Here is a 13,209-nt window from a genome sequence, read left to right as displayed (position 1 = left end):
TGAAATCATAAACCACAATCCTGTGCATGGGATAAATGGACGATTATTATTCATGATTTGTCGCACCGGAATATTCACATTTATCATCCAGCGCAGCAGAACAGAGACACTGCACAAGCATATATTTGATCTGTCAAAAGTTGCTTTGTTGCTGCACATTCAGCATTATTCGACACGCGTCGCTCAGTGCCTATATTCTCTCTACAATCGATATTTATGTCTCTGAAGGGTGCGACATCTCACAGACTCGAGTGTCATGGCACACACTGTTTTACACACACGCACGCATACTCGAACGTCACGCAGGAGGAGGAAGTTTGATCTCGGTATGAAGGTAGCGCACGTTTCAATTAGCCAGTCTCGCTGTGATCTTATCCCACATCATTCCTGATGGATACAATCACCATTTAGAGCCATTAGCAGTTAAACTCCGCGTTCAGCCAGTGTGCCATCCCCACATAATGAAGTCGTGTCGGGCACCTGGGAAAAAGATAACCTTCCAGTTAATTTGCCTGCTGCAAAAACAGAGCAGCCCCCAACTAAAAGCAATCTTCAGGAAACACCCGTCATTACTATTAAGGAAAATAATCAGCACTTTCTCTCAGTCTGATGTAACACTACCTGTGTGGAGAGGGATTAAACAAACGCCTGCCCACTCATTTTTATAGAACGAAAGTGAATGGAGAGCAGGGCTGTCGAATGTGCAGAATAACAAAGGCACAAAAAAGGCATTCAAATGAATAATGTGATATTCAAGGACGAATTGAAATACAGATTCAATTGGAGTGAATGAAGAATAAACTGATCAAAATAGAGGAATTATTCATCTTAGTACTCTGTTAATGAAACATTTTAACAAAACATGTACCTGTGAAATAGGTGCGTTGTATTAACTGACATCCAAAAAAAAAATGGTTTACAAATGCTCTAACATTCATGAATAATACCTTATCATAAGCAATATTTAAATATAGTTATTATTCGTTACGCATAATCATTTTTATAGTCATTTATTACTTAAATAAATGTGTGGCATTAACTCCATTCCAGTTTCATTATGCTCCAGTCCGGTTTCCGCTTCTGTCTCCTTCTAGCTTATGTACTTGCTCAAAAACACCTTCAAATATCATTACGGTAAACATCATACTTCTCTCCAGTCAATCTCCTGCAGTGAAAATGTTGCTTAGCTTTCGATTCTTTAGCTTTCTACGATACAATTAATGAGACAAATGTTACACAGATTAAGAAGAGAATGCAAATAATGAAGCAGTATGATATCTGTTTTTCATATGTGACATGTAAACGTACCACACCGCATTATAAAGAAGTTATTAATATTTTTACAATGTAGTATTCATATTTTCAATTATTATTAATATCTATGAGATCGTATAAAACACATGTTACCCATATTATATACAATAAATATATATATCCTATATATACACGTGTGTGTGTGTATATATTTATTTAATTTTATATATATATATATATACACACAGGTTTAAGCTGTGATTACGTTCTGGGACAAAATGCAGCAAAACCGTTTCATTTAATTACTAAATCATTACTGCATTCTGGAAACATCGAGTGGGTGCACCGGCTGTCAATCTTGGTGTTAAGTGGACTTAATTTATTCTGCCAACGACCAGAAGATGTGTTATCTGTGAGCAATATTGATCAAACCGAATCTCAAGACGACTGAACTGCGCCAGGAATGTTTAAGTACTCAAACAAGTTACAGAAAGCCTCACCACGAAACTCAGTGTGAACTCTTGCGAGCCAAGTCACAGGCATTACTGCTAACAAATACGCACGTTAAATTGCACCAACTGAACCCTTTCGCAGTGCATTACAAAACTAAAAGCTTAAATACACTCTGCTCTTTCCCTTCTGTCAGAACCGATGGTGTCCTTAAACGCTGATTTGTGAACTCAATTGCCGTCGTCAGACAGAAAACAAACTTCCCAGTGTGTACACACATACATATGAATGAAGCGGCCTCCCTCACAAAATTCTTTGTCAATCTCGGCTTATGACGTTGGCGACGACTATAAACTGCCAGAGGAGAAAGGCACAGTCTGCAAATTTCGACACACAATCTGTTCACCGGGAGGCGGAATCAGGAAGAGATATTTGCCTCTCAAATCCTCCCTCTGAGCTCACGTCAAAGCCATCCAAACTGATTGCTTGCCTTTCACATTTGAATAGAATGAAGTGCAACGAAAACACGGCGAGCGCTTGGCACAGATGGTGCTCAGACTGAAAAGAGGAACAGAAAAATGGAACCGGAAGACGCGAATAGTAAAACCCCTCTAACTGAGTATTTAAGAAGCGGACGCCGACAGGTGTGTGTTTACAAAAGAGCTCTCGGCACAGAACCGCGGCTTTGTGTCCCATCCTGAAAGAAAACCACGAGAACAAGCTCGGGTTCTCGAAATATTCGTTCGTGAGCAAATTACTGTGCTCCGGGGAACTCTTAAACAATCCGACTTCAAGAAATGAGTGAAGGCCCGCCAATGAGAACTTGGAATTGTCATTAGACGGAAATAAAAATCTGGATTGTACCTGGAATGCGAACACCAAAAGAGGCCAAAAGACACAACAGGCAATGACAGCAGATGATGTAAAACAAAACAAAAATAAAAGCCCAAGATTCTCTTTTCAACGTTACTCACGAATAATGTTGGAGTATCATGAGAAAATTTCTACCTTATAAAAATAATTGAAAACAACATATTTTAAAAAATCTATTTAAAGTCCCTGTGAACCAGAAGTTGCGAACGTTTTTACTTCGGTATTCTGATGCATTTCGGAGTGAAAAGGAATTTCAAAGGAGAAAATTAGTGGGCGTGGCTTGGGATTTTTAATGCAAATTGATTTGATGTATAAAAACAGCTGTTGCATTTTGAAATGAAACTAGCAGCAGACTGACAGATGAAGGGGAGGAGTTAGTGGATGCTCCGCCCAAGCAGTCTAATTTACGCTATTTGAGATGGATCGTCATTTCTTGGCAGACGTGCATTTAACTGAAAATTATGAGGGTACATGAATTTTAAAAAGAAAATCACCCAAATTGATAAAGTATTTACTATAAACGCTGCAATATTTCATGAAAAAATAAGTAATAATAATATTTTCACTAGGACTTTAAATTGAGCTCAAAGTAAAAATAACAGTATCGTCTGCGGATGTGCACACTAATGTAATTATAGTTATCGTTTTTGGTGTGAATGGGTCTACTGTAGACAGCAAAACTAAATGTGATTGGTCCCCTTCCATGTCCATCACCAGGCACTTCCTGTGGTTGGTTCTTAAACAGAATAAGCTACAACGAGGACAAGATTCAAGTCCGGTTGAGCGAGAGCAGAAGAACAGTGGCAAAGTGATTGAGGGTCTTTCAGCGCCTGCAGCCGGGCGCTGTGTTGGAATGCAGACCTGCAGGAAGTCTTCTCAGCGTGATGGCTTCTCCAGCTGCCTGGCCATGTGTAGCGCCTGTTGAACCCCAGCGGTTGAGTTTTACAGGCCCATGGTTCACCTCATGCACCATTAACCGAGGAAAGGGAAGAATGCAGGCGTGCGTATTCCTGGTCCAAACATTCCAGCGCAGCCACCGCTGTGCTCAGGACCTCACAGCCCATTCGCCCCTCACATACTTGGGTATAATGGCTGACTAGGGCCATAAAATGAGCAGCACGGCATCTTACGGAGCTTAAAAAGAGACCTGAGAGATGGTCAAGAATACCTCGACACTGTGAAGAGGATAAACAATCAGTTCAATATCAGAGTTATATTGTGAACTGAAGTTGGACCATCAGGACATCGTGATGTTCAAGTTTACATAATCTTCAGGATGGAAAAAGGAAAATATTAAATGTTTTATTGTATATCCATATATGCAAAATAATTGTGGATATGAATGCATATGTATATATCTATATCCATCATATGGGCAGTTTAATTTTTTAAATAATATATTATTTATTTATATTTATATTATCCCTAGTGAAAAATAAATATACCAAAATGTAATTGAAATTAATTTCATGCTAAGTATACTGCAAATCTATTTACATCTTTACATCATACTTAATAAAAATACACTGCGAATGTTTTTGTGGTGTACTTCAAGTCTGCTAAATTGGAACAAATAATTCTGTACTACATATACTTTAATTGTGCGGATATAGTGCTCGGTCACACCATAAGACACATGTACGGTTTATTCGTCAACTCCGATATAAATATAATAATTGATATTTTATATTTAATAAATTAATATATAATTATATGAATTATTTATTAAATTAATATATTACTGCTGTCTCCTTTTTTTGTGATTTTTATTTTTTTGCCATAAATCATTAATAGACACCTTTTGAGTTTTTCACTGGGTTGTGCAAATATTTAACCAATAAGAAGTATTAAAACGTGTTAGTCAACTTCGACAACACAGTGCTTAATCATTCAAAAAGTACAGTTTTTTTCATTTCCAAAAGAAAAAATAAATTTTATATACAATTATAAAAAGGATTATTTTTTTATTCTTTACAAATACCTTTTGTATTAATTTAAATATGTGAACTTATTAAATAAATATAATCACTCATTTAAAGCATTAACTTTATAAAATGCATTGAATGCTTTATAAGACCTGCAACACGTTAGCCCCAAAAACCATGTTTATATTGCCGTGTCCAGGAGGACGAGAGAACAGATGAATCAGATCTCTTCCAAATCCTGCCGCAGCGAGACCAGCGCATGCCACGGAGAACTCTGACCCACTTTACCATCAGCAATATCTGCCAATCCCTTCAGCAATTAAGACAAACCACAAGCATCACGGCTGACAGACGGACCCAAGTCTCATCCTCAACAGACACGCGTATTGATTTCAATACCTGACCTGAAGCAAAGCACTTCTGAAATGGGTAAAGAGGGAAATAAAGAAGTTCTCAACACCTTTTAGCATCGGGAAATGCAATGTATGATTGAGTATTCGTAAATGTTCAGACAGATTCTTTTAAAGGAGTAGTCCAAGTTTGACGGTCCAGTTAAACTCTATTGACAGCTCTGTGGTAATGTTTCATGATTACAGAATTGCAATTGTTAAAGCCAAGTAAATTATTCAACAGATCTTATTTATTATAAGAATATTAAAAATGTGTTTTGTAAATGATCCTTCATTTAGTTCAAATTTATTTGACAAACTTTAAGCATCAAGAATATTGCAAATCATAACTCGCATTATTTAGCAAGTTATCGCATTTATAACCTGGTCCTCTGCATTCAAAAGCTGCATTGTAAACTTACTCCAAATCAATCATATTTTTTGTAATAAAGACCACAGATGTTGTTAGTAGAGATAAACGTTGAACCACATCCATTCCTCTTGAAAAAAGTCTCACGTTTCTCTCTTTTCAAACTCATCTTTTCTCCAAAACTTCAGAACCCACTATTGTAAAAGGCCTGGTGTCACGTTCCCAGAGGATGAATTGCTTATATTGTAGAATTCCTCATTTGTAAGTCACTCTGGATAAAAGCATCTGCTAAATGAATATATGTAAATGTGAAAAACTGTCTGCGCACATTTCCCGACAACCTTCCGCTGACCTCTCCCGCAGAAAAACATCAGATGAGTTCTGCTCCTCATTAGACGAGTTCTGCTCTTCTCCGGCTACCGGCGGCTCTCTGGTCCCTGGAATCTGATTTGATAGATGATATTGTCATCCATCAAAACCCAAGACCACTCCACACAAGTACATTACATTTCCATTGTTGTACATTTCCATCAGCGGGCGACAGGAGGTCAGGGCGGGGGGTCAGCCACAGTGCAAATATCTGGGAACAGTCGAGAGCTTTTGGGACTCACATGAAAGCTGTAATACAGTAAGCAGAGCTGTCGTGTTCGGGGCAAATCGAGTCGTTCTATGACGCACATTTTTTCACACTATTAGTGACTTTTCGATCCCTTATAATCTGTTACCAAAACGTGCTTTTTTGTTACCCTAACAACTTTCCATTTCTAATCTCCAGAAAGCAAAATGCAACTTCAAACGTCTTTCTGGTCCGTCACCTGATCGGATTTTCAAAAGCTTAAATAAAAAATGCAAAATAACATTATTTATTTATATAACTAGATGGCGACCGGTTACATCTCGCTGAATTAAACATGCGACGTCGTAACATGATGTGACAACTCGCTAAAGTTCGAAACCTCTGCGAACTGATTATCATAAAATTAGTATGCAGTGTAGCGTATATTCTGCATACTATGCACTACGTAGCTATTTCATCATGAACGCAGCCTATTATTCCGTCTAACATACAAACCCACCTCTCAAAATACACACACACCCCCTATAATCAGTCCCGTTCATTTCTACATGATTTAATTCAGTCCTGTACGCTGACTGATGGCCGACGCTTCTGTATTGAACACAAGAAGAGAGACAATGCTATTGACATCAACGTGGAGACAATAAAAACACAGAATCAGGTTATAGGAAATCTCATAAACCTCCGCTGAAGGTCAGCCATCGCGTATCTTAATGAGATGATGCTCTGAACGGGGTTTGGAGAGGCTGGAGTGCAACGCTGAATGTGTTGTCTTCATCCGACTCCATCATGCTGTACTCAAAGGGCAGATTTTTATAAAGCACAGCAATTCCTCTAATGGCTTTTATGGGAAGACAGAGCGGGAACGGGGGGGGGGGGGGGGGTCTGGCGATGTACTGAGCCCCACATCATCAAACTGAATAAGGTCAAACTTAAAGCACCCCCGAGGAAAATCAAAATGATAAGGATTACGCATTGACGTGCGGCATCCGAGTTGTGCATTTTGTGTCATGCAATACGTCACATGTTTGTCATGTAGGTTTGAGTTTCAAACACAGGGTACAATTACCTTACGCAGGTCGATAACAGAATTGAGCAAATGCACCAAACATAAATATTTCAAACAAACGAGTCATTTACGAAGCTTGCATGATGGTCTAAAAGGCGGCTGACTATCTAGGCAGACGAAGTTTTGGAACCGAGGTATAGATTTTGGCCACGCACGTACAGACATCTCTCCACCTATAGAGCACGCTCAGCATCTGTTCGACACATGTAGCCGACCTATAAACCTCTCTGGAATCCTTTTAATGGCACCACAAACCAGCTAATGGATCTGAAAAACACTCGTAAGAACCATCAAAACAAACAAGACCTCGCAACCTTCTGCCATATCTTAAATGTCATGGGATTTTCTGTAAAGCCCTTCTGCACGGCACACAGTATCTAAAACGAAGCACTTTACATTGACACGGTGACACACGTCTGTTTCGCGATTGTTAACGGCGTGTGATGATACATAGGACACAACACAAGACGATACAGCAATGCACGCAGTTATAATTCGACGGTTGTGATTCATTCTGAACATAATCGTTGGAGTTAACATGTTGGGATGGCTTTTATAAGACCTGTTGCATTCCTTCTTGAAGGATAATTTGTGTGATTTTTCACACCCGACTGAGCCCCCGTCACACTGCAGAACAGGTAATATAATCCAGACGCTCGAACAAACTGCACTTTTCTGTGAAATAATGAAAACGAAATTACACTGTATTGTAAATGGAAGGCTGTTTTGCAACACTACATTATAATGTGGAAACACGGTTTATTTTACGCAAGCGATGAAAAATGCACACATCCTCGCGAAGCTCCAACCCGGGACCATACGAATGACATTTTAATTTCTACTTTGCATATAAATAAAGAAACTAAATTTTATTTATAGATATACCGCTCATATTAATATGCATACGTCCAATTATACGCTTACATCGTAAAGGGCATTCGTTTTAATTTCCCTGTTGTCGACAGCTGTGAAATCTTCCTGCAAGGGAATGTAATAATAAAATAGAATAATGCAGAAGTTTTCGACAACAGAGATATTGTGGGCATAACTACTGCAATTTTTAAAGCCACCAGAAATCTAAAGTTAAGTTTTGTGGCTCCTAGCACCGAAGGGCAGTCTTGGTGTACTCCTACAAGTTCACAAAACTGACTTTGGCAAACTTTGACTGCCATTTTTATGGTGTTCTAAGGGGAATATAGACAGGATATAGTTTACAGTTCTGTTTATGTAGCTCACTTGGTGAAGCTTGGTGCTCGCAATATCAAGATTATGGAAACATTGCTAGAAAACACCTTCTTATCTTATCTCATCTTATCTTATCTTATCTTATCTTAAAACAAGTTCATATTCACGTTTTGGCAATACAACAGTAATATTTGTACATATATTCAGGAAGAGATTTAATCACAGTTTTCATGTGTCTTGTCATGCTGTCAGTCTTTCACATTGCTGTTGGATGACTTTATGTCACTCCTGACATTTGATTTTGTGGAAATTCAACACTGGACTTTAATGGCCCCAAAATTTGTAATGGTCTTTTTTTTCTTGGCTATTACAATATTTCCTAATAAATGTAATATTTAAGTGATACGAATAGTGTTATAATATCGTACATAAATCTAGCAGAATTTTTCATCAAATAAGTATCTAGATGTGACCAAACAGAGATGTGACCATTCACAGACATTTGAAAGAAGTCACTTGTTTTACGTCCTTATTTTAGCATAAAGACACAACTTTGAGTAGATATTAGCACGTTTAATGTATTAGCAAGTTTCAACTAACCATAATTGAAATTCAATTATTAGCAAGAACATCTTAGAGAAACTGAATGTAGGACATCGATGCAAACATTAAGGCCGCTTAACCCCACACGCTGTGATAAACCAGTAAACGCTTTTAATCTGATGTAAAGTCAACAGCTGACAGTCTCGAGGAGCCGTGTGTTGACGCAGAGCGCAAATTCAAAATATTAGAGCGCATTCTGTCAGGTTAAATATCAGAGCGTGTGACTGACAGGATGGAGGCCGAAGCAGGACAGGTTGACTGGCGGGGTAAGAGGGTGCCAGGGCCGATGTTACCTGTCAATGGTCAGCCCGTCTCTCTCGCTCTCTGTAGGCACTGACGGCCCAAAGGTTTCGCTCTTCTTCGGGCTGCTTTGACAGCTTGGAACATTTCTTGATGCTGGGGAGACTATAAAAGTTCTCCATCTTAATCTCGGTCGATTGAGTTCTCTCGCTCTCTCTTCTGTGCGGCATTAGAGTGAATTCACTGAGCCGATCTGAAGTGCTTGATTATATTATTATGGAAATTTGAAAACGGCGGTCAACGTTTGGTTCAAATGTCGCGATATGTCACAGCTGCTTCCAATGGCTCGCTGTGACCCACTTGAGGTAATAAGATTACATGTCGGTGGAATTAATGAACAACAGAAAGCACGCAAACCCGGGAAATTCTCAAGCATGCTTAAACACACTCGAAACACCCAGACGCACTGGCAACGTTCACAACCGCAGGACAGAACTCAACACGAACGTGCATATTTCTACACACACCGAACACATGAAGTTCAGTAAGTTTTGAGTTGTTTGTACTTTATATTTGCTGTCTAGTCAAGTCTTAAAGTCTTATTAGTCATACAGATTACTTAACCATACACGGTACGACACGTTATGAGATGATGACATATTGAAATCAAGATTTATAAGCATTTGATCACATTCATTTCATTCTAATGAATAAGACGCAAGTAACGTAGTCTTTAATACCAAAGAACAACTCTAGCATGTCACTTTATAAAACATTTGGACGATAACGCTGTGTTTTTTCGATATTTTAATGGAAGACACCTTTGAAGGTAGTTCACCCAAAAAATGAAATTCAAGATTTTTTCGAACATGGATTTGTACCAAGGATTTATAGTCTCTTATTAGACAATTCTCCCAGAAAAGCACGCCCATGCACCATCAAGGGAGCGAAAGAGCGCACGCAAGCGTGAGAGAAAGAGCATGCCCACGCGTCAACCAGCCAGTGTGAGAAAGAGCACTCCCATCAATGCTGCTTCACCCGGCTGATGGAAGTTCAGCTGTGAATGCATTTCTTTTTCTGGAAATAATCGTACAGCTGTATCTGTCTTTTATACATTTGACCAAACTAAATACTCTTCAAAGATACGACGTATGCAATACTGTGTAGGTACTCAAGATTTATACGAGATTGGCAGAAACTCTGTGCGATACCTGACCTTTAAGCTTTTAAGGTTAAGTAACATTTTTTTAAAAGAATGATCTAAAGAATTGGTCACATCTGTTGCTATGGTTACAGGCATCACTTGCGCTAGTGAAGGGGACCGACTTCAGTTACTAGTTCACACATCATTTGATCCTGCCTGTTGTTCTACGCACATGATGGTTGGAGCGTCGACCTGTCGTCAGGCCAAAATAATGACCGGGTCAACGCAGGCACTCTCATCAGATCTGGGTATACTGTGTTCCACAGAGGACACGATCTTTCGCTTGGTCATCCATAAAACAGGAGATGAAGGGCCCGGCTTAGCCGATCAATGACAGCGCAGGTGACACAGTCTGTGAAGTTGGAGAACGGCGTGACATTTAGAAAGGAAATGGTAACATTCTCTTCAGAGCACCTCAGAGTCAAGAAATCCATCAGCTGAGTTTGTCCTCTTGCTTCGCTCCATTACACCTGCATTTCTGCTCTTAAAAAATCAAATTCGACCTTAATTACTTTAGAGATCCTTTGATCCAAAAAATGAAATGAATGAAAATTCTGATCTTCTATTCATGCTCATGTTGTTTTAAACTCTTATTCTGATTTTACCTTGGTAGGTCACATTCCACCCTAAAATTGCATGAAAAATTCTTTTCAGCACATTTCCCTCAATATTTCCATTAGTATAAAAAATCTAATGTTTTCATTGAGAGTTTTTCTGTTATTCATATTATCTTAAAGAATTACTTAAAATTGTTAATATTATTGATTTTGTTTTAATATAATTATACTTATAAAAGTATACTAGTTATAATGAGTGATATTCATCTAATTATTAGTTCTTGCGGTCAGACTGCAGTTTGGTTATTTTGATTAAGTAATTATAACTCAAAAAATACTAATTAACACGATAACACATAAAAGAACATGATTTTTATAACATTTTATAAACTGTTCTTTCTTTTGGCTTTGGAGTGAAATATGAGCTAAATAAGTGTCGGGAGGGTTCCCCCTCTGTTAAAAGTCAAATATTTGTTCAAAATTGTTATATTGAAATTCCATGTTACCACTTTAGACACCATCTGTACATAAATGTTTAGCACTTGGACGCAAGCCTGCATTTTCTGTACATTTCAAACCTTCAGATGGTGCTTATGCTAAAGCAGATTTTCTAATGGCCCTTAAACAGTTAATGTCCGGTTCCCTGAACAGCGGCCCGCGTACAGCTCGTTCACACGCATTAGGCTCAATGACCCGCTTAAAAATGACATGTTATAACCCCTGCTGTGCACAAGTCCCCAGGGGTCCGACACTGCGAGACACTGATACACAACGATAACCCCGACTTTGCCCAACATGTCTTAATCAGGGTGTGCGAAAGACTGCAAGTTTTAGGAATGCAAATGAACGAGATATGCAAAACTTAATAATTACGAGTACGCAACCCGTGCAAAATTATGCACGCTCCTTTCAGAAGGGCCGTGATTATTAGCCAAAATTTCACACTTTTTATCAGCGGGGAACTTCGTTTTGACATCCTGCGCGTAATGAAAGCACCGGCGGCCCAGCGCGTGACACCACCTCCCGAGCCTGGCAAATTTGTACCATGAAAATCACGTAAATAAGCTTCAAATCAGCAAACCGTACAACAACAGGAAGAATTCATAGAACTCGGAAGAGTAGACGATTTCAATTGGTTTGCAAAAAAACACTTAAACGGAAGGAACTGCGCAACGTACCTCTCAACTGTCTTTCCAATGCTTAAGGCGTACAAATACAAAACACGTTTTAACGGTTGTTGCCCAAAAAAGAAATCTTCAAGATTGCCAATCGAGTGCGTTTGCAAACACAACATGATGCCAATTCTCATAGATTCACAGGTAAATGTGAATCACAAAACCAACTTAAGTAGAACGGGAACATTTTTAGTAAATGACAAAAGTACATTGTATGGGTCAAAATTATCGATATTTCTTTTATCCCAAAAATCAAGTAAAGATCATGTTCCATAAAGATATTTTGTGAATTTCCTACATTGAAAATTTTAAAACCTTTTTTTGTGAGTGGATGGCCTGCCACCCCTGATTGACAACTTCAAAGGTAATATTCTCAATATTTAGATTTTTTGCACTCTCAGATTCTTGAGTTTTAAACGGTTGTATTTCAGCCTCAACCTCGTATTTATTAAGATTTCAGATTATGTAAAAATCTCAATTTCGAAAAATAAGATTCTGTTGTCCAGGGTCACAAATGTAGTATTTTTTAAATAAGCATAAAAACTTCACCTCAAGTGGATGTGGTTTAATCTTCAACCTCGCCCTATACCTAGCTGTGCCGCTACACTTGAGCCGGGTCAGAGCTGGTCTCTGCGTACCAATGATCAAAAAGCCCCACATCCCATTAGCCAGAACTCTCAGTGGGGTAACCCAATTAAATCAAGTCCATTTAATCAGAGCTGAGGAGGCGTGGCCTTCATGGCTGTCTATTCGTATGTAATCCCACCTCCTAATGACCCGCCGCTGTGTGCGGACAACCAGTAATTGCAACATGATGGAATTCCACTGCTGGGAATTGAGGAAGTGTTTCCAATCAATCAGCCTCTCAGATCTGGAATTCTTACAGGTCTATCACGGGACTTGATTGAAGAAAGCTCTTCTGCGTCGTAAATTAAAAGTCGGAATCATCGCAAAAGAATGCGTAGGGCAATAAACAGATTTTAATAAAATAACACATGTTGAAGAAAGCGGCAATGCGTAACATTAGTAATGAGATTATTTGAATGTATTTGCTTAATAAAAAAAAAATTTAACCAAAAAAAAACACAAATTGCAGCTTTAAACAAACAAATCATAACAGTTTTGTGCAACTCATGCAAGTCCGAATACAAAACGAAATGCTTGCATGAACATTTGTAAAATGAGTGTAAGGCAAAACTAGCAGGTCTAAAAACTGATGAAATTATATGAAACATCATCTATTCTTTCTTCGTCAAAAACGCTCAAATTCCAGTACAAGCAGAAGAAACAATTACATGGTCAAGCCCGGCTCAGCTCAATACAAAGGGGAACATAATA

At 38.6% G+C, this 13,209-nt stretch overlaps 1 protein-coding gene across 1 annotated transcript in view; it reads right to left on the bottom strand.

Annotated features, from left to right (window-relative positions):
- Positions 1–13,209, bottom strand: part of LOC130433925 (kelch-like protein 29) — a 184,974-nt gene that overhangs the window by 156,278 nt on the left and 15,487 nt on the right. The gene's annotated exons all lie outside the window — the stretch shown is intronic.

The sequence above is a fragment of the Triplophysa dalaica genome, chromosome 13, assembly GCF_015846415.1.
Source record: "Triplophysa dalaica isolate WHDGS20190420 chromosome 13, ASM1584641v1, whole genome shotgun sequence".
In the NCBI taxonomy this organism is placed as follows: domain Eukaryota; kingdom Metazoa; phylum Chordata; class Actinopteri; order Cypriniformes; family Nemacheilidae; genus Triplophysa; species Triplophysa dalaica.
This window is presented reverse-complemented; position numbering and strand designations above follow the sequence as displayed.